The sequence below is a fragment of the Erinaceus europaeus genome, chromosome 3 (genome assembly GCF_950295315.1).
Source record: "Erinaceus europaeus chromosome 3, mEriEur2.1, whole genome shotgun sequence".
Taxonomy (NCBI): Eukaryota; Metazoa; Chordata; class Mammalia; order Eulipotyphla; family Erinaceidae; genus Erinaceus; species Erinaceus europaeus.
Window position 1 is genome coordinate 4,023,159 of NC_080164.1, and position 26,409 is coordinate 4,049,567.

Here is a 26,409-nt window from a genome sequence, read left to right on the forward strand (position 1 = left end):
GGAACCATACTGGGGCACAGTATTCTGCAGTGGAATAGCATAATGCCAGAGATGATTATCGTAGTGTGGAAGCGCTCGCGCCCCATGAGGAGCTGGCCAGTCTTGCAATGATGTGATTCCTCGCGCCCACCTTTGCTGCAGTTTTTATGAGATGTTCGTGAAATGAGAGTGCGATCGAGAGTAACGCCAAGATAGACTGGCTGGGCTTCATGCTGGATTCTCATATCGTCAAGCTGCACATTAAGCTCACGCGAGGCTGAGGCATGGTGTAGATGGAAAACAGATGATACCGGATCCAATTAAACTGGATCCAATTAAACGGTGTGACTCCAGTGAGCACTTAGGAAATGTTTGTTGATTTGACAGATGACAAATGGATTGATGAACTGAGTGCAGTCTTCAAGTCAGCTATCAGAGACCCCAGAGGTATAACCAGGAGACTTCTGAAGGGACTCTGAACTATGAGGACAGGTGGGGCTACCCTGCCACATAGTCTCATCCAATGAATACTGGAGAGCTGGGCCAGGGACCCAGGTATCTTCAGAACCCTCTCTTGCTCCCTACGGGCTCCTCCTTGGGAGGAGGGAGAAAGTCACTAACTGAATAACCTTGGCAGCAAAAGAATAAACAAAATCTGGGGGCTGTGTGGATGAACACACACAAGAAACTAAACACACGTGAGGCAGGGAGCATGATGAGGACATGAAGTAGAACGTGCTTTGAGTACACCTTCTGCTTCCCTCCAACCCACTCTCCAAATGTAGCCCCAAGGCATTCAGTCTGCCAGCCAGCCCTGAGTGCCTCCCTCCACCCAGCCCAGATGATGAAGCTGTCTCCTGGGTACTATGATTCCTCCTGACAATGATCACATTATGCCTTTCGTCATTAGTATTCATGAGTCTCTCACTCAGTGGCAGGAACCTTGTCTCCTAGTTACATGTGGCAGGTGAATGGGACTGGATTGGATTCGAACACATAGGACCTGACTTCCCCAGCTCTGCAGTGAGCCTGTGGTGTGACCTTGCTCCGTATCTCAGCTCACCTGGCTACCCTCTCAGAGAGCTTTCTTTCTCTGGACTAGGGGTTCTGAGGGTCTTCCTTAGGTCAGTAGCACCAGAAGACCCTTATGAATGTGTGAGAGGTACAGAATTTCAGATACCAACCTAATGCTTTGGAAATAGAAATTTTGCCAGTGGGCTTTATGCATCTGTATCTTATCCAGCCTCCCTGATACTGGCACGTATGAGTTTGAGAAACACTGTCTGCAAAACTATGTTCTCCACTTTTTAAATTTTTTTCTGTTATCAGTATTTACCTATTGGATAGAAACATCCAGAAATTGAGAGGTAGGGGAATGATAGAGACGGAGAGAGACAGAAGGACTCCTGCAGCACTGCTTCACCACTCACAAAGCATTCCCCCTGCAGGTGGGGACAAGGGCCTCGAACCCCGGTACTTGAGAATTTTAACATCCCCTCAGTCAGTTGTACTACCACCCAGCCCCTGTCTGCAGAACTATTGAAGTCAGGAGATGATGAAGAACCTGGGAGATGCAGACACTATTGCACCATGCCAGAACACATGTTCCCCAGGCACACATATTTCCCAGTCTATGTGGGAAGGAAAGAGATGTTGCACAGGAAAATGGGAATGATAACAGGTGTAGAGGGTGTGTCTTAGGAAGGAAGTGAAAGACTTGGGAGTTTATAAGGAGCTGTTATGGGCATTGTATTTTCTCTTTCTTTCTCACTGCCTACTTGTACTCCAACATGTGGGTGTTATAAATTTTCCTGAATAAAATTTAAAATTCCTGAAAACCACACTTTTTCCTCAATTCTTTGTTGGGTTTATGTGTGATGAAACTTTAATCCTGTGGGGAGTGAAATTGGTTACAGACCCCACAGACATACAGACACAATACAGAACTCCTGAAGACCCCCAAAACTCTGTGCAAACTCTTCCCAGAGACAGCATAACTTCCCTCACATCCTCAAAAATTCTTTGATTTTAAGAAGAGACAGTGTGGGTGGAGTAAATATCATAATGGTTATGCAAAGAGACTCTGGAGCCTCAGGCTCCAAAGTCCCAGGTTCAATCCCCCACACCACTATTAGCCAGAGTTGCACAGCGCTCTGCTAACAACAACAACAACAATAAAATTGAAAAAGGGAAAAAAAGAAACTGGAATTCAAAGTTATCCATCTGAGTATTCTGATAGAAAGAAGAGACGGTCAGAAGCTTCATAATCCAGTTCCTTCCTGAGGAAAAAATGGCATTAGCCTCACTAGAAAGAAAAGAACATGTGACAATTCACATAAATATGATTTTATCTCCATGTGGATTAACTAGGTGAACACAAGCAAAAAGGGCAGGGGCAACGTGCCAACACAGAGTCCACAAGGGAGTGTCGTTTCTGTGAGATGGACAACAGCTCTGGAGATGAAGTCTGTCACAGACTCAGATTTCTCCACTGCCCTGATGCCCGTGCCCCACCCCACCCCCCGCAAATTTATTTCACAGCTTCCAGAGTTGGTCATCAGAGTTCGTCTGAACTGGTATAATAAGACCAAGTAGGAGATTTTAAAATGTACCAGACTCAGAGATCACACCCAGAAAAATTCCTGGATATTCAGTCTGCAATTATTTCCTCTTATAAAATGGTTTCTTTGCTGGACAGAGACAGAGAGAAATTTAGAGGGAAGGGGAGACAGAGAGGAAGACAGAGAGACACCTGCAGCCCTGCTTCACCATTCATGATGCTTAGCCTGGGGTCATGATACTCACGACTGCTGAACCCAGCCACTGAACTGGAACACACCAAGTTGCCACTGTGCCTATTAACCAGGGGCCCCAGTAGAGTGCAGGGAGCACCAGAGGCTCAGAGGGCAGGTCTGAGAGTGAATTAGGAATTAGACCAGGAATTAGAACTCAGTCCTGATCCCAGATACTGTTCCCTGTTTCCTCGCTCTCAGAATCTAACAGAATCCCGTGATCCTTATAAACCAGGTTCCCTTGGCTATAAAACACTGGTTAGTTCTGCCTGTTCACATAGTGTCATAAGAAGAATTAAGACAGTGTCCAGGGGAGAAGCAATTCCAGGAGCCAGAACTCCCTCCTTTTGTACTCTAAAATGAGTTTGGGTCCATACTCCCAGAGAGGAAGAAATGTTAGGAGACGATGACCAGAGGGCTCTGAACTCCAACTCCATAAGGACCTGGAGAAAGAAGAGGAACAAAGAAAGGACACTTGGCAATCAAAGACTGTCAGAGTTCTGGTCTCCTAGCAACGTTATTACCTAAACAGGCATCCTAGCTTCCTCTCATCCTGAGTTACTTAACTATCATTGGCTCCAGACTTTGGCCCTCTATTTATTAAACATTCGTATAGCTTGCCACCTTTCAGCCATCAAGTTCCAGATGTTAGAACAACCCCACCCTGACCTTCCTGAGCAGATAACCACTTGGTAACATGTCCACAGTCCTCATCTCTCCAGAGCCCTACCTAGCCAGGGAAGGATCAGGGACAGAACAGGTCTGTCTGGGAGTAGGGATCCACCAGGCTACTGTTGGATAGTATGCCAGCTCCCCCAGCTTAAACACTAGTATGTCTGTATGAGATTAGTTTGATCCCACTCAAAGCTTTGGTCTATTTACATAAATCACTTTTACATTTACATAAAGCACTCCCTCCAGGGCATCGGTGGTTCAGTGGTAGAATTCTCACCTGCTCTGCCCCCTCTCCTTGTCACACCCTGATCTTCCACCAGTCACTTTTTGCTCCACCCTCTCTATATCACATTCTGTTTCCACCCTACTTGGAGAGTATAAATACAGCTGCTCTTCTGATTAAAGACACTTGGAAATTGCTTTCCAGCTCCGAGGGTTCCAGAGTGTATCTCCTGCAACGTTAGCCGGGCACGAGCTCCTGATCCCTCTCCCACGCAGCAGCCTAGAACGGCTCCAGTTGAGTTCTCTCCAACCCAGAGAGCACTTGCTCGGGAAGAAGCACCCTCAGGCTATCCCGGCAGGCTACAGCCCATGTCTTATCTGGAAGCAGTTACAGAAGCACGAAACTCTGCCCTTCAGCACCCCAGAAAGAATTGTGGGTCCATGCTCCTAGAGGGGAAAATGTGGAGGTCAGAATGACAGGAAATGGGAGTGGAGACAGGTGTGGCTTGGAAAGCTGAAGGTGGGGCTTTGGTGTTGTAAGCTGACCTGTGGGCATGACTTCAGTCACTGTGTAGGTGAGCTTCTCTCTCTCTCTCTCTCTCTGCCTAAAAGGTGAATGTTCTCATTTTTTGAAATAGTTTAAAATTCTGGTGTGGGAGAGGGACACTTGGAAGTAGTAATAGGTGTAGGTGTGGCTTAAAAGGGAAGAGAAGGCAGGGTCATAAGAAAAATGGGCAAAAATGTTGATAGATAGATAGATGGTAGATGATAGATAGATAGATAGATAGATAGATAGATAGATAGATAGATAGATGATAGATAGACAGACAGACAGATGGTTACAGAAATAACAGCCCATATCTGTGGCCTTGGGAGAACCACTGCAGTTTCCAGTGGAGGAATAGGGACACAAAACTCTGGTGGTGGGAACAGTGTGTGATTGGTCCACTATTATCTTGTAAGCAATATTAAATCACTAATAATAATAAAGGAAGAAGACAGTGATACTAAGAGGGCTTAGAGAATGATGCAGTGCCAGGCCAGGGCGTCAGTGAGGAGCCACAGTGAGAGAAGTGAAGGAAGTTTCCTCTTTCTCAGCAGCAGGGAACCCAAGGGCAGAGGCTTCCAAAGGGAAGGTGGGGACAGAACCCTGCACCCAGCAGCTGCTGGAGGAGAGAGATGAAGCTGCCTTCTCCCTCAGCCTTTCTTTAGTGAGGAGCCCTGCAGGGTTAATGTCTATGAGACTGGTGCTAACAGGCTTTGCCTGAAGCTGGCAGAATTGTTTTTGCTGCTGCTAATTCAAAACAGGTGCATTCTGCAAATGGCAGTGGAGACTTTTCTGGGCTTGGTTGCCCTGGAGACTACCCTCTCCACAGGCAGCAGGTTCAGGGGGGAGCTCTACTGTCATTTGCATATGAGAAGTTGGGTTTCACCTGAGCTGCATCAAAAGAATGGAAAAAAATCTATGCACCTCCCTGTACTCCAAGACAGAAAACTTGATAACTAGATTGCCTCAAAAGCAGAGCACCTGCTTATGGACACAGATCCTTTAAAGAGGCGACATGAACGTGGGAGACAGTGGCAGGGATGCTGGCTAACCCCACAGCCAGGGGCGGCTAAACTTGAAGTCTGTGTCTCTGTTTCCTTCTGAAAGATGTGGAGGCTGGAGACTGAGAAGGCCTGTTACACAAAGTCATTCCCCAGAGAAAGTGCGAACCAGAGGTCAAATCCACAGGTGTATTTAACTGGCTTTAACTCCTTCATCACACTACAGTTGTCTTTTTCTTTTTTTTTTATTATCTTTACTTATTAATTGGATAGAGGGAATCAGAATTCAAGAGGGGAGGAGGAGATAGAGAGGGAGAGAGAGACACCTGCAGCCCTGCTATACCACTCACAAAGTTTTGCCCCTGTAGGTGGAGACTGGGGGCTTGAACCTGGCTTCTTGTGTACTGTGACATGTGGATACAACCAGGTGCACCACCACCCAGCCCTCTAAAGTTTTATTGTTTCTTCCATTGATTTATTTACCTGTTCGTGGAGTCAAGACCTTATAATGTCACCACTTCAGGCTGTGTTGTTGTTGTTAGGGACTCCACAACTCCTGAACATCCTCAAGCACCTCCCATGTAGCACGGGAGTTCACACCTGGACAAGACATGTGCCTTACCAGAGGCTGGTTGAGCACACATGTGACAGTACTCAAGGACCCAGGTTAGAGCCCCTGGTCCCCGCCTGCAGGGGGAAAGCTTTGCGAGTGGTGAGGCAGGGCTACAGGTGTCTCTCTGTCTCTCACCCTCTCTATCTCTTCTTTCCCTCTCAATTTCTGGTTCTCTCTATCCAATAAATGATGATGATGATGATGGATAATGATAATAATACATGTGTCCTTCCCAGTGAGTATTAGTCCATCTCCATGCTGTGTATATATCTTTTTGTCTCCAGGGTTATTGCTGGGGCTTGGTGTCTGCACCACAATCCACTGCTCCTGGAGGCCATTTTTTCCCTTTTGTTGCCCTGGTTGTCCCATTGTTGCTATAGTTAATATTATTGCAGCCATCGATGTCGCTGCTGTTGGATAGGACAGAGAGAAATGGAGAGAGGTGGGGAAGAGAGAGAGGAAGAGAGAGAGACAGACAGCTGCAGACCCGCTTCACCACTTGTGAAACGACTCCCCTACAGGTGGGGAGTTGGGGGCTCAAACCGGGATCCTTAGGCAGGTCCCTGTGCTTTGTGCCACGTGCGCTCAACCTACCACGCCACAGCCCGACCCCCTCCATGTTGTATTTTTTTTTTTTAGGCTTTGAGCCTTAAAGGTGTTCATAAAGCAAGGGTTTTCTACTACACTAAGTTTTCTTCCTTCTTTCTTTTCTTCCTTCCTTCCTTCCTTCCTTCCTTCATGTTTCTGGGTCCATTAGCACAAGTACCCAGCTCTGTCCCTTGTGGAAGAGTGCTTTCCCATAAGCCTAAATCTGCTTTTCCATTTCAGAACCAAGATAGTAGGTACTAGCCTGAGTTTCCTGGCTTCTCTGAGCTAGGGATAGAAGAGATAGTTTGGAGAGGAGAGATAGAGGCAGATTGTTTGAAAGAGCTCAAAGCAAAGCTTCAGTTTTTATTTTAATCTTTAAACTCCATGATTGGGAAGATTAGTGGATGGTATTTGAAGTAGATCATTTGGACATCAAAATGAAGTCCAGAACTGATTTGTAGTGGCTAAGATCTGCGCCCAAGGATTTGGCATCTGTTTTTTTCCCCCCACTTTAAAATGTATGGCCCTTGAGCCAATCTAATTGGATTTGTCTTTAGTGGGGCTGTTTATTGCTACCCAAAAAGGTAGTCTTCCAAAATTATAAGTCTTCAGAATTGGATTGGGGATAGTGAAGAATCAGAAGATAAGAACACAGTCCTTCTTCCTAGTTCATCCTCAAGGCATGAAGCAGGGTGATAAAAGTCTCAAGTCAGTGCATAACCCAGAATGACTTCACTAGATTGCAACTTTGGAAGTTTAATAAAATCAACATCTTTTCCCCCAAATCAATCACTTGAGGATTTGAAAACTTGAGTCTTCGTTCCTTCTTTTTTTGAACAAAGAAACTCCAAGTTGCCTTTCTGAACCTTCTTCTTAAATTCAGCTCTTAAGATGCTGTTGAAAGCATATTTTCAATCTCCCAGCTTTTCAAGATCACTCAACAGAGCTGTCAGTCAAAATCTCTTAAGGAGCTCTGGAAAAGTAAAAAAGAAAGAAAACACTGGCATGACATTTGGAAAAGGTGCAGCTGCTTTTTATCTCCAGTCTGTTTGACCTTGAGCGAGTCATTTCCCTTTGCAACTGAGGACAAGACAGGAGAGCAGTGACTGCCTGTCTGCTCTGTAAATCCACAAGGGTCAAACAGCATGGGAGTTGCATGCAGGCCAACCTGCATGGCACACCCCAGGAGTGCTGAGAGCATCTCTTCCTCCTCCAGGAGGCAACAGCACTGTGTTGTCCAATGTTGAGCCAGCACAGTGTACTTGTCTAGCCAGGGAGACAGTAGAGTGCTTTACACAATACACTCATGCCTGAAACACTAGAGGTCATGGCCCCGTGGATTAAGCACTGGCCTCTCAAGCATGGGGTCCTGAGTTCTATCCCCAGTGTTGCATATGGTAGAGTGATACTCTATGAGTCTCTCTCTCTCTTTCTCTCCCACCCCATGATCACTGAACTATCGTTTCTGACATTAAGAGTAAGATATCCCTCTTTGGTTGTCAAGATTAAAGAAAATGACTTAAAGCCCACTCAACAACATTGAGCAGAAATTCAGAAATGCAGCCAAGCTTCCTTCCCTAGCGTAGTGGTCATGTAAACAGTTTATGTAGCCTGTCTGGTTCCAGCCCCAGCTGGGAGTGTCATAGTTCTCTAACTTTTAGAGCAAACACAATCTCCCTAAGTCTTACTCCCTCCTTCTGTAACACAGGGAGAGTCATAGCATCTAGTGCACCGATTGTCATGGGGATGGACTAAGAAAACTACTTACAAGATGCTCGCAAAGGGGTTTATCCAAATAAGTACTAGATAGAAAATCATTTTACTAAGAATTAACTGAAATATCTGCTCTATTCAAGTCACACTACTAAATGGACTAAATTATAGCTAACCAAAATTCCTTTTACTGTTAGTATATCTATTCATTTTACTTTAGGAGAAAGAGATACAGAAATAAATCTTTCCATCTATCTGTCTATATGTACACATACACAGAGAGAGAGAGGGAGAGGGAGAGGGAGAGGGAGAGGGAGAGGGAGAGGGAGAGGGAGAGGGAGAGGGAGAGGGAGAGGGAGAGGGAGAGGGAGAGGGAGAGGAGAGGGAGAGGGAGAGGGAGAGGGAGAGGGAGAGGGAGAGTGCACTTTTGGTGGTGCCGGAGACTAAATCTAGGACTTTGGAACCTCAGGCATGAAAGTTTTTGCGTCACCATTAGCCTGTCTCCTCACCAAACCAACCAGAATTCTAATCCTTCATAACCACACCATTAAAAGAGTATTTCCAGGAGTCAGGCAGTAGCACAGCAGATTAAGCGCTCATGGCACGAAGCACAAGGACTGGTGTAAGGATCCCAGTTCGAGCCCCTGGCTCCCGACCTGCAGGGGAGTTGCTTCACAGGTGGTGAAGCAGGTCTGCAAGTGTCTGTCTTTTTCTCCCCCTCTCTGTCTTCCCCTCCTCTCTCCATTTCTCTCTGTCTTATCTAACAATGATGACAATAATAACAATAATACCTACAACAATAATAAAAAACAAGGGCAATGAAAAGGGAAAGTTAATTTTTTTAAAAAAAAAAGACTATTTCCTATAGATAGGCAGAAAGAACAATGATCAACAGCCCAGCACTAGCCTTAAAATCACTGGCATCACATTTGCCAGAGAGATGATTTAGTTTTCTCTTCTCTTTCTCATTCTCTATAAAACATATCACACTCCTTTTTAAAAATACATAAAAGCACCCATTTATTACATACATGTAACCTGTCAAGCCAACTATATATGCACACAAACAAGTGAGGGTCTTTGAAACTTCTGATTATTTCAGTGAGAAAAAGCTGCCTTCCTCTGCAAACACCCCCAAGCGAAGAATCACACAGAAAGGAATCCCCCATCCAGTCTTCCCCATGACACAGAAAGAGAGAAAAAGGCTGGGCACAGAAGAATTTGGCAACTCTCTTTTTGCTTTTCCCCTTCTGTCTCTATGACCAGGCAGTCCATCCTCCTCCAGTCCCAGTGTCTCCAGGTAACAACATTTCTCACCATCTATTTATATTTTATAAAGAAGAAAGACAATGGGCAGGGGTAGATAGTATTATGGTTATTCAAACAGACTCTCATGCCTGAGATTCTGAAGTCTCAGGTTCAATACCCCACACCACCATAAGCCAGAACTGATCAGTGCTCTGGTTAAAAATAAATAAATAAATAAATAAATAAATAAATAAATAATCAAACAAATCTATACGGAGAAGGAGAAAGAGAAGAAGGAGAAGAAGAATCAAAAAAGTAAAGGAATCCCCTTAACAAGTCAATTTAGAGGCTTATGGTGTTCATTTGTTCTGAAGGGGGTGGGGATTTGATCTGAAATAATGTTTCAGGCCAGGGTTTAATTTTTGCCTTCTAGGCAGTAGCCTTGTCTAAACCTCTTTTCTTTCAAACAATACAAGGCATGGACTGAAATTCCCCCAGAGCATCTCAAAGACTGATTTCTCATTTCCTGCCCCTATGAATTTATGTTCTCAAAATAGAACTGTGCTAAGCAGTTTGTTCTGAAATAAGGTTAATATGAACATGAAATAATGAGGAGTGTTGAAAAGATAAAACATTAAAACTTAGAAAATCCATTTCTGCTAGGCTGAGCCATGAGGATGGAAACAAGCTGCTTACTGGGATAGGATGTTATTTAACTGCTAGTCACTCACTAATTAATTCACAAATATTTATCGCAAGCCTTCTCTCTCCCAGAGGTGAGCACAGGCATTGGTCTTCATAGTCTGCAGAGGAAAAAGAATAAAGAGATGCAGCAAATATGGGCAGCTCTGTGCTGGAGAAATACCTGGACTGTGGTGAGAGTTCTGAGCATGATGCCCATAATCACTAAGAGAACATTCCCTAGAGAAATATCCCAAGCAGTAAGTCGACAGTCTACTCAGACATAGGAGGAGGGCCTTGCCACGAGTAGGAGCTCACCTCTGGAATCAGAAGAGAAATTCTGAGTAGAATCTGAGTGAGATGATGCAGTGCTAAGAGACAAGGCTACAGAAGAAAGTAAAATTGACCAGAAAGAGTTATGAAAATTCTCCCTAAGGGTTTTATTTCTGCATGGACAGCCCTGGGGAGTCATCAATAGGTTTTTAACAAAAGATTAATATATTGGGTTTTATAGAAAGACAATCTGAATGATGAAGTGAAGGACATCAGGCCATGAATTGGACATCAGTTTAAGATCCTGTGAGAAGGGATGAGGACCAGAAAAGAGATCGTGTGGTCACAAGAATCATGGAGAAGAGGAAGCAGAAAAGGATGGTACTTACATGAAAGACATTGGGGGTCCAGAGGTTCATTCATCTGATCGAGCTCACACCTGACTATGCCTGGAGACGATGGTACCATATGGAGGCAGTTGAAGCTTCAGAGATGGTAGAGCAATGCTACAGTGACGCTAATTCCTGTCTCTCTTTACACACACACACACACACACACACACACACACACACACAGAGTAATAAAAGAATTTTAAAATGCCAATCTAGGAGCAGTAGAAGAACTAGACAAGACCCCAGTGCTGCAGTAAATAAGTACTAGGCCTGTTCTAATTACCTTTTATTCACCCATATTGACAAGGGAGGGACTTCAATGTCAGCGTGAGCCAAACAAATGCAACGGCAAATTCCAGACAATGACACAGACAATAGTTCATTAATCACACATACCACAACCTCCAGGTAGCTGATAGCACAGCACACCCAGAGCCACGTGGCGGCAGCCTTTAGGAATAAATAGCACCAGCAGGCCTTGTAGGAAGCATTTTATTTTCTTTTTTAAAAATATATATTTTTAATATTGATTTACTTTCCCTTTTGTTGACCTTGTTGTTTTTTTATTGTTGTAGTTAATATTGTTATTGCTACTGATGTCATCATTGTTGGATAGGACAGAGAGAAATGGAGAGTGGAGGGGAAGACAGAGAGAGGGAGAGAAAGGCAGACACCTGCAGACCTGCTTTACTGCTTGTGAAGCGACTCCCCTGCAGGTGGGGAGCCAGGGGCTCCAACCAGGATCCTTACGCTGGTTTTTGTACTTTGCGCCAGGCGCTTAACCGGTTGTGCTACCGCCCAACTCCCAGGAAGCATTTTCTGTCCCTAGAACTCATGGGACGGAGTGCTCTTGGATTTCTGTGGGAAATTGTGGCTGGCTTCAGCATCAGGGGAAAGGAGGCAGCCCCTGGATAGCAAGGATGCTGAAGAAAGGCGGTTGTATAAAAAGGTGTGTTTCAAGAGGTGCCAGGCTGGCTGGCTTCATGGGCGGGAGACAGACGACCAGGAACTCACGGCTGAGCTGGGAAGCAGTATCTCTTTATTCATGTGGAATGCAGCACAATCTAAGCCATCTCTAATCACAATCCTGTCCTTATGTATATATACTCGCCAAGTAGGGTGGAAACAGGATGTGAGGGAGAGAGGGTGGAGCGAAAAAAGGCTGGTGGAAATCAGGGTGTACTAGGAGAGGGGGCAGAGCAAACAGACATCATGAACCAATGGGGATTAAACCAATGCCCTGCAGGCAGGGCGGTGCTTAATTAACAGTGGTTATGTAAATAGAATACAGTCCACCAAGCCATCTTCAAAGCAGCTTCCCAAGCCATTCCTCATGGGAGACGTGCTAACTATACGCCTTGTCTTGACACTGAATGCGAGCAACTACTAAAGCAGTATGATGAGTCTGGCGACCCAGATGTGGCTGACCATCTCATTGCCTCCCTGGATGCAGCACGCCAAGCCCGCTGGCAACAACTCACGGAAAGTCTGAACTTCACCCACTCAAGTAGGAAGGCCTGGAAGCTTCTTCACAGACTGGGTGCCGGTAGCCAACCCCCTCCCATCTCCCATCCTCCCGTATCTCCAAACTCAGTGGCCAGTCACCTAACTCAAGTTGGACGTGCTAAGATCAACCCAGTCTGGAAAAGAGAAATTTCCCATGAGTGGTCATCCCACTTCCGGTTATCTTGTCCATCTCCAAAACTCTCTCCCTTTACACTGTCTGAACTGGAAGAAGCTTTGAAGAGGGTTAAACCAGGAACAGCTGCTGGCTATGATAACATCACCCCAGAACTCATTCTTAACCTGGGTCCCGCGGCAAAGAAGTGGCTCGCTTCATTCCTGTCCCACATCTTGGAATCTGAGTCTATGCCCAAAGTTTGGCATCGTGCGAATATTATAGCAGTTTTGAAACCAAAGAAAGACCCAACACTGGCCACCAGCTATAGACCAATTTCTCTCCTCTCCATGTGTTACAAACTCCTTGAGAGGCTGCTTTTGTCACGTATTTCTCATCTTATAGAGAAATTCCTATCACCTGCCCAGGCTGGTTTCCGCCCAGGAAGATCTACCTGCGAACAAGCCCTGGCCCTCTCAACTTACATTGAAAATGGATTCCAGAAGAAGTTAAAGACGGGTGCTGTCTTTGTTGATCTCACAGCAGCCTATGACACGGTCTGGCACCGTGGTCTCCTAGTCAAGATCTCAAGATGCCTGCCTCCATGGGTGGCCAACACTATATCGTTTCTTCTCCAAAACAGAAGATTCCGGGTGCATCTGGGTGACAAGTCTAGCAGATGGAGACTTGTCTCAAGTGGCCTCCCCCAGGGCTCTGTTCTGGCTCCTATGCTATTTAATATTTACATCAATGACCTCCCAGAAACTTCTTCAAGGAAGTTCATCTACGCCGATGACATCTGCTGTGCAACTCAGGCATCCAAGTTCGACATCCTCGAGGAAACACTCACGAAAGACATGTCTCTGATATCTGATTACTGTAAAAAATGGAGACTAATCCCTAGCACTGCAAAAACGGTATCATCTGTTTTCCATCTAAACCATGCCTCGGCCTCGCGTGAGCTTAATGTGCAGCTTGGCAATACGAGAATCTGGCATGAAGCCCAGCCAGTCTATCTTGGTGTTACTCTCGATCGCACTCTGTCATTTCACGAACATCTCATAAAAACTGCAGCAAAGGTGGGGGCGAGGAATCACATCATTGCAAGACTGGCCAGTTCCCGCTTCTACACTGCGATCATCATCTCCGGCATTATGCTATTCCACTGCAGAATACTGTGCCCCAGTATGGTTCCGTAGCCCCCATGCCCACTTGGTCGATTCCAAATTATATTCCTCCATGAGGATAATTTCTGGAACCATCCGTTCCACCCCGGTTCCATGGCTGCCAGTTCTTAGCAACATCGCCCCGCCAGATATTCGTCGGGATGCGGCATCATCTAAGTTCATTTCCCACGTCTGCGCTCGACCTGACCTGCCAATATACGGGGATATCTTCGCCCACCCTGTTCAACGCTTGACGTCTCGTCACCCAATCTGGTCCCCTACGCCTACACTGAACTTCTCTGTTCCAGACTCTTGGAAACAGAGCTGGCAGTCAGCTGAGGTAAAGAACAAACACCTCATCACAGACCCCTGTGAGCGTCAACCCGGCTTTGACCTAGCACGTTATGATTGGGCCCTCCTCAATCGCTATCGAACAGGCCATGGCCGGTGCGCCGCTATGTTCCATCGCTGGGGAGCCAGAGACGACCCAAACTGCCCCTGCAGCTACAGACAGACTATGACCCACATAGTCAACGACTGCCACCTCTCCAGATTCAAAGGAGGTCTCGAAACTTTACATCAGGCTCAACCTGATACTGTTGACTGGCTACGGAAGAAGGGCAAACGCTATAAGAAGTGTTAAGCAGGGTGATTAAACCAATGAAACAGAAGGGGTCTTAGAAGCAGAATTTAGAAGCATACCAACACAGAGGCTTGGGCCAAGGGCTTCCAAGCTGTCTTCATTTTAACAAATGTCAAGGCAGAACCTAACAGTGGGTCTTAATCATAAGCCCTCCACCAAAACCCATAACTGAAGAGGCATGAGTCTGAATGTGAGAAGAGAATCGAAATGCCTGCGTGATTTCTGACTTTCAAGGATGAGGGAGTAATGCTGTGTCCAAGGTTTTGGGGTCAGATGGGGTCTATTTTGCATCATCACTGTTCTTTTAGAAGACTCCTCATAGCTGTTCACTGTGGGCATGTAGAGTTGTAAGACTCATGAAGGTTCTGTGGGTCAAGCTGACATTCTCGATAAGTATCTGGTGACATCAAAAAGACTGAAGCATTTCCTTCTCTGCCTTCTGAGATTCCATCTCTTTGGACGCTGACTAGTCAACACATGTGGTTTCAGACATTCAGCTTGGGAGTGTTTGTTTTACAACAAAAGCTAACTACTGGGTTATTGGAAAGGTCACCTTGCATTTTTGCCTAGGAAAATACTCCAAGACTTTTTTGACAACCCAATATTAATTTAGATTGGAGAGGGGGCTAAGTTCAGAATTCCAAAGATGAAAATTTATCAGAGGTGATGCTGATGGAGGCAGGGCAGGTGGAGGACCTGAGTCTGATTTCTTTTCTTGCAATTTTTTTTTCTAGATATCCAACTGTCAACTGAGTGTTTCTGTCAAAAAAAAAAAATTCTACTTATAGAAATGGGATCACATGAAGAGTATTGGTTAGAGTGAGGAGTTCTGTGCTCAGAAGGCCTGTGGCTGAGTGGTTAAACTTGAGGCTGTAGAATCAGGAAGATTTGGGCTAGACACAGATTCTGCTTCCTTTACAAGCACTGTGCTGTGGTGCAAGTCACTAAGCCTCCTTGAAATTTGTTTTCATGCATCTTTAAAGTGAGGATAATGATGGTGCCTATAATGTGATCATAGGAATAACTCAATATGCATGAGAGCATTAATCCTGGGTTGCTTTTTGTCGCCTCTCTGCACTATGAGGTGGGGAAAAAAGAAGGTCCCACCTCTGACCTTGGATTCTTTTTTTTTTTTGCCTTCAGGGTTATCTCTGGGGCTTGGTGCCTGCACTATGAATCCACTTCTCCTGGAGGCCATTTTTTCCACTTTTGTTGCCCTTATTGTTTATCGTTGTTATTATAATTGTTGTTGTCATTGCTGTCATGGTTGTTAGATAGGACAGAAAGAAATTGAGAGAGGAGGGGACACCAGAGAGGGTGAGAGAAAGATAGACACCTGCAGACCTGCTTTACTGCTTGTGAAGTGACCCCCCTGCAGGTGGGGAGCTAGGAACTTGAACTGGGATCCCAATTCCAGTCCTTGTGCTTTGTGCCATGTGTGCTTAACCCACTGCACTACTGCCTGGCCCCTGTTTTTTTTTATTTTTTTTGATTATCTTTATTAATTTATAGGATAGAGACAGCCAGAAATTGAGAGGGATATATATATATATATATATATATATATATATATACATATATATGTATATATATGTATATATGTTGGAGAGAGAGAGAGAGAGAGGAACCTGCCACCCTGCTGCACCACTTGCAAAGCTTTCCCCCTGCAGGTGGCGACTGGGGGATTGAACCCTTGTCCTTGCACATTGTAACATGTGCGCTCAACCATGTTTGCCACCACCCAGCCCCTGGCCTTAGTTTTTAATTAAAATGAGAAATTTCAATTAAAGGCTAGAGGATCTCTTTTTTATTTATTTTAATGAAAGATATAAAAAGAGAGAGTACATCAGAGTAAGACTCAGCTCTGGCTGATGGTGGTGCTGGGGATTGAACCTGGGACCTCAGGGACTGAGGCATGAAAGTCGTAAGCAGACCCACCATGCTGTCTCCTCAGCCCCAATTAGAGGATCGCCAAGTGCAATCAGTCCGCTGGCAATCTAGGAAAGCGATGCATATATGACAGCTAGACTTCGGGATCAGAACTCACAAGATGGACACACTCAGAGAGCCTCTTCCAGCCATCTCAGTAAGTGCACTGCAGCTACACGGAAAAGCTTTCTTGTTTTCTTCTCTCTCGTTTTCCTTCAACACTGAGGGAGCTACTTGTCAGTAGCAAGATAAAGCATATTGCCTCTAAGTTATACCCTGCTGACAGTCTGCTTTGCAGCATGGTTAAATACCATGCCTGGCTTGCTTTCAGTGTGAAAGCAAAAAACACAGAGAAGATTGTATATATCCAGGCCTAAGCATGGTGGCCCTAACGACTGTAACTACTGTAATGCAGCACAGTCTTGCCGAGCAGATGGTCCACAGTGTGAGGCTTAGCTGCTGAGCCCTGCTTGATAATTTACTGGCTCCTCCTTGTCTCGGCAGCTGCCTCCTGGATGCTGATATGGTCTGCAGTCTTCTGAGTCTCAGGGCTTTTATTTTCTTTCTGGTTGTCCCAGCAGGGCAGAGAGCACTTCACGTGCAGTGTTTATGGTTCTGCTCCAGGCCCGTTCTCAACTCCCTGCCCATAAGGTGAGCCAGATTGCAACATCTTCCTTCTTTGTCACCAGTGAACAAGACCTAAAGCAGAAGCAACACATGTGTTTTTTCATGTTTTTGTTGGAGTCAGAGCTGGCTGAACTGAGAACACTAAGGGTCCCTCTACCTAGAAAAGGCCAGATCACCGTGCGTGAAAGGACTGATTCTCCATGGATGGCTGTACGATCATCACTGTGTAGAAAACCACCTCAAATCTGCTGCTTCAAGTAACATATATTTCTTTTTTTTATTATTTTTATTTATTCATTTTATTAGAGAGAAATTGAGAGGGGAGGGGAAATCAAAAAGGGGAGAGAGACAGTTGCAGCCCTGCTTCACCACTCATGAAGCTTTCCCCCTGCAGGTGGGGACCGGGGGCTTAAACCCACATCCTCGTGCACTGTAGTTTGTGCACTTTACCAGGTGCAGCATCACCTGGCCTCACATCGTCCTTATTTTGCAGTTCCTATGGGTCAGCGGTCAGCTGTAACTTAGCATTCTCTGCTTCATAGTCTTTCACAGTGTTGGCTCGCAGGCAGAGTTTCATCTGATGGTGTAACTGGGGAAGAATCTGATGCCAAGCTCCCTTGAGAAGTCCTTGGTAAGATTCAGGACTGTTTGGAGTCGGGGTTCAAGTTCCTTGCAGCCTATTAACCAAAGGTCATTATCATTCTTTCACAAGGTGGGTCTCAACAGCAATGACATTTGCTTTTGCTTTTTCTTTCTTTCTTTCTTTTTGGTAAATTTTTATTATCTTTATTTATTGGATAGAAACAGAGAGAAATCAAGAGGGAAGGGGGAGACAGAAAAAAAAGGGGGGGGGAAGAGACAGACACTGGTATCCCTGCTTGACCACTGACAAAGCTTTCCCCCTATGGGAGGTCAAACCTGGGTCCTTGCTGCATTGTGACATGTGCTATCATTCTCTCTCCCATTACTAAAAAGACAGATAATAGATATAGATAGATAGATGATAGATAGATAAATAAATAGAGATATCTTAAAATAAATTTTAAAATTTTAATGAAATACTGGTAAGGAAGTGTTCTATGTTCCTGTCTCATGACTAAGCTCATCCGCGTAAGGCCTGGTCACAGTTCAAGTGGTCAGCAGTTAGATGTGGCCAGTTGGCCTGCTGCTCAACTGAGTCGTGTGAGGCTTAGCTATCAAAGCAGGGGGCAGGTTCACTCCTGCAGGCAAGGTCATCTCCAACCTTCAGTAAACACTGGAGAACTTTGTTGCTGGTACACAATTTCATCAAGAACTTACTTCTTTTTTTTTTTAGAGAGAGATACAAAGAGAGTGACAGAGACCACAGCACCAAGGCTTCCTTCATTGCTTGTTGGGGGGTGGGGGAGAGACACAGGCTTGAATCTGAGTCCCATACACAGCAAAGCAGCCCACTAAACAAGTGAGCTATTTCACCAGTCCAAGACCTTAATTCCTTCTCTTTAAATTTTAGTACTATTATTATTATCTTTATTTATTTTTTGGGTAGAGAAAGCCAGAAATCGAGAGGGAAAGGAGTGATAGAGGGGGAAGGGGGTGATAGACAGAGAGACATCTGCAGCCTTGCTTTACCACTTGCAAAGCTTTCCCCCTGCAGATGGGGCCTGGGGGCTTGAACCTGTATCCTTGTGCACTGTAACATGTGCGCTCAACCAGGTGCATCACCACCTGGTCCTTAAGAAATTAATTCTTACCATATACCAGTACCTATAACAATAACATTTCTATAAGGAAAGAGTTGACAAACATCAAACCATAACCTCCTTTTCAGTGAGTTGCACAACTTGCTTATATTTACAGTTCAATACAACTATAACTTATAGCTAAGTTTGTTGGAAATCTTCATCTTCCTTACTTTGTTTTAGTGGTAAGATTCTTTTTTTAACTGTTTTAAGTGTGAGGCATTTTACAGTTTTACAATCCAGTTACATAAACTGAACTAGAGTTGTAAGAATGACGGCTAGCTTATGCCACCATTGGTTTAAGGTACACAGCTTTTGATTTGATGTATTGTCACAGCAGTTAACATCCACCAGTTTACAGAGTTCTAATATATTTTTGTAATGATGAATTTTAAGATCTACTCTATTAGCAACTTTCAAATTTATTTTGTTTTTATATTACAGAATTCCATGTCCACAGGGGTTTGAATCCACACCATTCCCACCACCAGAGTTCTGAATTTTCACTCTCCCCACTGCAGTCCACCACAGTTCCCCTAAAGTTATAGACATGGGCCCACCATCTTCTCTACAACTATCTGTCCACATTTATACAGAGTTGCCCCTTTTTTCCTGATTCAATCCTCTCTTCCCCTCTAAACCACTCATAACATCGTAGCTCCCTCCATATGTCCCTCTCCTTTTCCTTCTCTCTCTGGGTGCTGACGGAGCTGGAGTGCAGAGTCCTCTTATCTTCATCCTATCACTTCTCCCCCACTGGAAGTCTGGATCAAGATTGTTTATGGGGTGCAGAAGGTAGGAGTTCTGCCTTCTGTAGCTGCTTCTCCTCTGACCATGGGCGTTGACAGGTCGATCCATACCCCCAGCCTGTTTCTACCTTTCATTAGTGGACCAGGGCTCTGGAGATGCAAGGGTCCAGAACACATTGGTGAAGTCGTCTGCCCAGAGAAGTCGGGGTGGAGTCATGATAGCATCTGCAGCCTGGTGTCTGGCAGGTGGCATGACCTGAGCAACTTTCAAATTTACATCACAGTGTCGCTGTCTAGTCACCATGATAAATACTATATTCCAGACCTATTTATGACAGTTTGTCCCTCTGGACCACTTCCATCTGTCTTTACCAACCCCACCTTCAGACAGGAAAAGATTTGTTCTGTTTCTGTGAGCTATTTAAAAAACAACACATACATGTGAGATACACTGTATTTTCCTCCTGTTTAACTTATCCACATAGAAAAGTCTGTCTGTAAATTGTTCTGTTAGAAGTTTGATCACCTCCAACACATTCCAAATCTTTACATTCTTAATTCCCTCCCACCATGCTTAGGCTCTTGATGTCTCTTGATGTTTTTACATCTTTATATTATGTGTATCCCTTGACAACTTATGGTAGCTTCAGTTAATTTGACGGCTTTCATTTTTCAATCATTGTGTTTATCTTCTAAGAAATTAATCCTTTGTTTTCACGGTATAATTATATTTTTAATGAGATTTTTTTCTTTCGTGTATCTACTGGTAGTTGGTATCATTTCTTTTCAGTTTAAGAGTCTTTAATGATTTTGCAACACTGGAGTGGCAATGAACTCCTTTACCTGTTTGCTTATCTTTCGAATTCAATCTCTACACAGTTGTGAGCATTACCCTGAACCCATAAAAATTAGTGTGATTTATTTTCCTCTTTCATCACCTTGAGTTTGTCATCACTCTCTTCTAGTGACTAAAGTTTCTGTTGAAAAATCTACTGATAACCTTATAAGGTTTCTTTTGTATTGAGAACATGTTTACTTTGCTGCTTTTTAGATTCTCTCTTTGCCTTTTAGCATGTGTCATTTTAGTTCTAATGTATTTTGGTGTGAATATTTTAGAATTCCGCTTACTTGGAACTCACTGTACCCTAATGTCAACCTCTTTCCCAAACTAGGAAATGTGATGCTGTTATTTCCTTAAGTAAATTTCTGCCCTTGCTCACTTCCTTTCAGGGTTCTTATAACTTGAATAGTATTTCTCTTGATCTTCCCACAAACATCTATTCCAATGTCTGTGCTTCTTATAACTTCTTCTTTCTGCCATTTTGATTTTGTCTGGGTTAGTTCTACTGCTCTGGCTTCCAGTTCACTTGTCCACTCCTGTCCTTCACTCAGTCTGCTGTTGTATTTTTAAGTTCTGCTACTGTATTCTTTCAATCTATAGCCTCTGCTTGGATCTTTTTAAATATTTTATTTATTAATTTTAATGGAAGAGAGAGAGATTGCTCAGCTCTGGAATTGAACCTGGGACCTCAGAACCTCAAACATGAAAGCTTTTTTTCATAACCATTATGCTGTCTCTACTGCCTCAAAGTCTTTCTCTCTTTCTTTCTTCCTTTCTTTCATCTCTCTCTCTCTTTATTTCTTCCTCTTTCTCTTTTCCCTTCTTTCTCTCTCCCTTTCTTTTGTTCATTTTATTACCAAAGCACTTCTCTACTCTGGTTAATGGTGGTGCTGGGCTGCGGCCTTGGAGACTCAGGTGTGAAAGCATTTTTGCAGAACCATTATGCTGTCTCCCTGCCCCTTCTGTGGGATCTTTAGGTCTTCCTGTTCATCCTTTCTTCTCCCCGGTTCAGAGAGCATCTTTAGAACCACTATTCTGAGCCTCCTGATTTACTTTGCTCTTATCCATTTATTTACAGTCTATGTAAAGGAGTTGTCTCACTTTTCCATGCAGGTCAGACTCCTCTGCCCATTTGACCTGATAACTATGCTTGCTCCACTGTATTACTCAGACCTACTGCCCCCCACATTTCCTTATATGAATGGCTTTGTTCATGTACTGATTAAAGTAACTCATGGTCATCTGAGCTAGGTGATCCAATTGCATCCTGTTTGTAGACTGTGCCTGCCCTGCTGCTATGCTAGGTCAGCATAGGAATGGTGTGTGTGTGTGTGTGTGTGTGTGTGTGTGTGTGTGTGTGTGTGAGTGTGTGTGTGCAGCAGTTAATCTCTCCCACTTAAGGCAACACTAGCTAGGCCCAGTGGAGACGTGTGGCAGTGGAGGGATGGGTGCTGAAGGTCTGTGTAAGCAAAGGGGTGTAACACCTGTGCAGGGAGGTAGGAAGTACAGACAGTCCTGGAAACACCTGCACAGTTTGTCCAGTAGGGACCCATAGCAGGCAGGTGTCAGGCAATGCTACAAGTTTATAGCAGAAGGTAGGTCCTCTCCAAGGCTTGCCCATAGTCTTTATTACACAAGGGGAAAAGCTGTTTTTTACAGGTGCTGGAATTGTCCAAAGCTTTGTGAACCAAGGCAGCACCATCAAATGTTTCTAACCTGGAGACCAAACTCAGAAAGCTTCCAACCTCATGGCTGGGCACAGTAAGAGGGGCGTGGGTGTCCTTTGCCTTTGATTTAGCAGTTTGTCAGGTCAGCATTACTTCACAGGGTTCCTGTGTAGTGGATCTGTGAAAGGCGCCCTTTGGAGGAAGTTTTCTCTTACTTGTAGTTCTTCAGTTCTCCTGGGATATTTTCCCATCAGCTTTCTATGTCAGGACTGTATGAGACAAAGACTTGATGGAACACTCATGCATCTGAAGTCTACCATGCAGGATGCCATGCTACCCAGGGTGGTGCTCCACAGGTCAGGGTCCCTCCTGGCAGAGAATGTCCATGACCAGGATGGGCCGTCACCTTTGGAAAGAGCTTCTCTCTCTCCTCTACCTGTTTTGATGATGTCCTCTCACCTTCTGCTGTGGGGATCTGTCATTTCTCCCAGTTCTCCTTCCCTGTCAATTACTACACACACCGTTACAGATGTGGTGTGTCTATGTGAAGTGGGAGATTTCTGTTCCACCTATGATGCCATCTTGACTGAAATCCCTGAGGATGGAACAATTTTTAAATTGGAGGTGATGATGCTTTGTAAAATAAGGAAATATTTGAAAGACAACTACCAGATCATTTCACTTATATGTGAAATCCAGAGAACTGAAATGCATGAAGTTACAAAAAAACAGAATTAAACAAACCATGTCTTTATTTTTTCCCTCCATGGTTATCACTAGGGCTCAGTGTTGGCACTACAAATCCATCACTCCCAGTGGCCTTTTTTTTCTTTTCATTTTACTGGACAAGATAGAGAGAAATTGAGAGAGAAGGGGGAGATAAATATGGAGAAAGAAAGACAGACACCTGCAGACCTCCTTCACTGCTTGTGAAGTGTCCCCCCTGCAGGTAGGAAGCCCAGAGCTCCTACTTGGATCCTTGCATGGGTCCTTCTGCTTAATACTGTGTGCATTTAACCAAATACACAAATGCACAGCCCCCCCAAAACAACCTCTAATACTTTGTGAGAGCTGTGGTGGTTCTCACTGGAAGGGTGGGGACACAGAATGTTGCTGGTGAGTTTGACGTAGAACTAAGCCCTTAATCTTACACTCCTGTAAAGCACAATTAATCACAAATAAAAAAATGGCGTGTAAACCATTAAAATAGAATGTTAAGGGAAAGAGATTACTGGATGATTTATAAACTAAAGTCACTTAAAGCACAATACAGTTGAGTAAAGTTTTATTATTTCAAAGATCTTAGAAACTGTCATACAACAATAAATGTAGATTATTATCACTGAGAAGCCCCAAATATATATATATTCAGGAATATACAATGGACTACTTGGTGTTAAGTTGAAATTCTTCTTTAGAAAAAAATCACTGGAATGAAATTGTTATGTATTCCTTTGACTGTAAATGCTGAGAAGCCTGGCTGGTCAGTCTCTGCCTCAGATCCAGGCAGCAGAACCCCTGGTGTGTGTTCATTCATTAGATGTTGGCATTGAAAACTGAACAACTTGAAGGAAAATAAAAAATGCAGCCCACAGAAGAACTGAGACACTCCATGGTGTCCCTTCACATTCCTTGTTATTTCACAGACAATAATGCCCCCATGTTATCTGCAAAGGGCCGCATTTAGAGATCTCCTTTGGAGAGAAAAATAGCCTCCCATGAACTTCCATTTTCATTCTCTCATAGAACAATAAGCTACCACGGATTTGGAGGGACCTTTTCAGAAAAGTCACTAAAATGCTCCCTTCATGGTTTTCTGTAGGTTGGGGAAGTTGGTGAATATGTCTCAAAAGATACCCTCTCCATACACAATTATCATTTTCCCAAGAAAGACTCATCTAGATGTATGCAGGATACTTGTAAAATGTAACTGTATTCCACAAAAGAAATAGGTCTCTCAGCTATTCTTACCTTAATCTGAGTTAATTTTAGTCTAGAAAATTCTAGAACCTGACTGGAATCTGCCTACTCGGGGACTGAAAGTTTCAGTTGGAAAGACACAGACTAAAATGAGATTGAGCAAATGTCAAAAAAGTTTCTTCTGTAGTTCCAAAGTTAATAGTCTCCTGTATTTCCTAAATGTATATTCACAAAGACCCAATTTTTTAAAGATTTGTTTTAGTGCTAGGAAGACAACATAAAGTTCTGCATAAGGCTTTCATGACTGAGGTTCTGAGTTTCCAGGTTCAATCTCCAGGACCATCATAAGCCAGAGCTGAGAATGTTCTGGTATCTATCTACCTATCTATCTATCTATCTATCATCTATCTATCATCTATCTATCTATCTATCTATCTACCTATCTGTCTTCCTCTCTGTATCTCCCTCTCATTAACAAGTAAATGGGAAGAAAATATCTCATTTATTTCACATGAAATCTACAGTTTTACATGAGAGAAAGAGAAACCAAAACACCACTCAGGTATATTTGAACACCAAGGATGGAGCCAGCTAGGAGCCTCAGGCATGCAAGTACTAACTGTACCTTCTATTTCTCGCCCTCCAACCACCAGAGAGCAATTTATAAACCAGGAGCCTGGCCCACGGGGCCAAAGAGATCAGGAAATGCCACAGTGACCTATCATGGGGAGAACGAAAATTATGCCTGGGCTGAAGAAACAGCATATTGGTTCTGCAAAAGACTCTCACACTTGAGCTTCAGAGGACGTAGGTTCAATCTCCAGCACCACGATAAGTCAGAACTGGAAAGGGCTCTGGCATTTTTCCTTCATCTCCATAATTAAAATAAAATATAAGAATCTCCAGCACCACGCTAAGGTGCTGGAGAAATTAAATTAATTAAAATAAAAATTAATAGAAATTAATTAAAATAAAATATAAAAAGAAGCTCTCATTATGTAACAACTGTCATATAAACTGTTATAGTTTCCATCGAGTGATTTTTAATGTTTATTATCATCTTGTATCCATAGTATTCGCTCAGATTCTGACTCTGATGGAATATCCAGAGTTCTCTCAAAGCCATTGTGAGGAGACAGAAATTTCTCAGCATGAAACCTAGCACTTCCTGTGCACCATAATGTTTATTCTATAATTCTTTATTGTTTAGATGATCTTTATTCATTGAGTGGATAGAGACATCTAGAGAAAAGGGGAGATAGAAAAGGAGAGAGAGAAAAACACCTGCAACCCTGCTTTTACCACTCACAAAGTTTTCCCTCTGCAGGTGGGGGAAAATTTATAAACTATGAATATTCATAAACTCTGGGACTTACTTCTTTATCTTTTCTTTGCCATATAAAAGGAATATCTGATTTCAACACTGCAAGTTATTAATAAAACTAGCAATTTACACTACTTTAATATGTAAAATAGATTTATAATAGTGATTACACGTATAGAAAATATTCAAAAGTACTTTGTGGGCTGCAGTAGTCTGCTGAGCACCTTATCCTGGACTACTTGGGCATTTGTTTGCATGTCTTTTTTGGAGAAAATTCTATCCATGATCTTTGCATTTTTAATCAGATTATTTTATTATTATTGCTGAGTTGTGGAAGTTATATTATTTCCAGGAGATATTATGAATTTTTCTACATGATGTTTTGTTCAAGATTCATTCCATTATTTATTAATTTCATATTTATTACTTTACATCTCCCATTTATTTTATTAGGTGGCTTTTTATATACTTTTAGCTACTACTCACTAGTTTAATAGGTGATTATCATCATCCTCTTAACAGTATTATGCTATACCAGAAAAGTACAAATCAATACTTTTTAAATTTCTTACTAACCTCTTTCAATTATATCCCAGTGCTTTCCCATGAAGTTGTAATGGTATAACCCTCTGTCTTTTATTTCAGATGCAAGCCTTGTGAATTTATAGCTGCTGTAATCCCAAGTTAATTTTCTTTACTGCTAAGCATATTGCTTCTTATAGCAAACCAAGGAGGTAACAAACTGTTCTCAAAACATAGAAGTTTGTTAGAGGTTTATGTCCCACTTGAAGGAGTTTAGGGTAGAAAGGTGGAGGAAAAAATGAAGTCTTTATGCAGGATATAGTTACGTGATATCTTAAAAGAGTGTATAAGAAATGCTGATACATACTCATTCCAGTAGCCATAGGAAGCAGTTACTCTCATGGGTCTTATTTTTTCCACTCAAATGTTTCTTGAGTTTTATTCTTTGTTGAGAAACTAGTCAGCTTAAGGAGTCAACCAATGTTGATATTGTTGCTTAATAACAAGTATTTCGCCACATTAATTGCTACAGTCCAAGCCATGACATTCTAGAATTCCTACTGGAGTTGAAAAAAGGAAACAATGTTCTCTTTAATTTTTTTATTATTATCTTTATTTATTGGAAAGAGACAGCCAGAAGTCTAGAGGGAATGAGGTGCCCGAGGGAAAGAAACAGAGACACCTACAACCCTGCTTCACCACTCACAAAGCTTTCCCCCAGCAGGTGGGGACCAGGAGCTTGAACCCAGGTCTTTGGGCACTGTGATGCGTGTGCACATAACCAGGCGAGGTACTCCACCACCCAGCCCCGGACACAATGTTCTCTGTTGACAAATTAAAGACCTCTTGCATAAGAAATCCTGGGCTGAAGTCTCAGTCAGCACAGGGGATGGACACCCTCTTCAACTTACTGCCGTAATTTCGAAAGGTAGATTGAGTCTGTGGTAAACATGGACTT